Below are 507 nucleotides of genomic sequence, written 5' to 3'. Positions count from 1 at the left end.
AGAAAGAATGACATGGGGAGACCAAGCGTTGGTGAGCAAGGCCCGTAGTTTATTTTTAACAGGGGCTTTTATACCCTAAGTTACACACACAGGATAATAGGGGATGCAAAGTCAGCAGTCTTTGATTCTTATCAAAAGCCAAGGTTTCTTTCCTGCAAATTTATCGTATACAAATGGTTTAGGTGATTTACATCATCTTCTGGCCAGAAGGCCTACTAACATTTTATGACTCTTGACAAGGACTTATCAACAAAGACTTATTTTCTCTAAGAGTAATTATTTTAAGGTTTGGCGCCATCTTCCAAAGATAAAATTGCATTCCTATAGGGCGGATGTGTAATGGGTTTACAACAAAGAAAATAATTTATTACCTTAAGGGTCTAAAGTTACTAACACCAAGGCCACTACTTATTTTTCTACATACCAACTATATTAATTAATACACATTCAAGGATACAATTCAGGGGATGTGAAAACTTGGCAACAAACATTGACTCATCAATGAAA

This window comes from Bison bison, unplaced genomic scaffold (assembly GCF_000754665.1).
Source record: "Bison bison bison isolate TAMUID 2011002044 unplaced genomic scaffold, Bison_UMD1.0 scf7180017861489, whole genome shotgun sequence".
Taxonomy (NCBI): Eukaryota; Metazoa; Chordata; class Mammalia; order Artiodactyla; family Bovidae; genus Bison; species Bison bison.
This window is presented reverse-complemented; position numbering follows the sequence as displayed.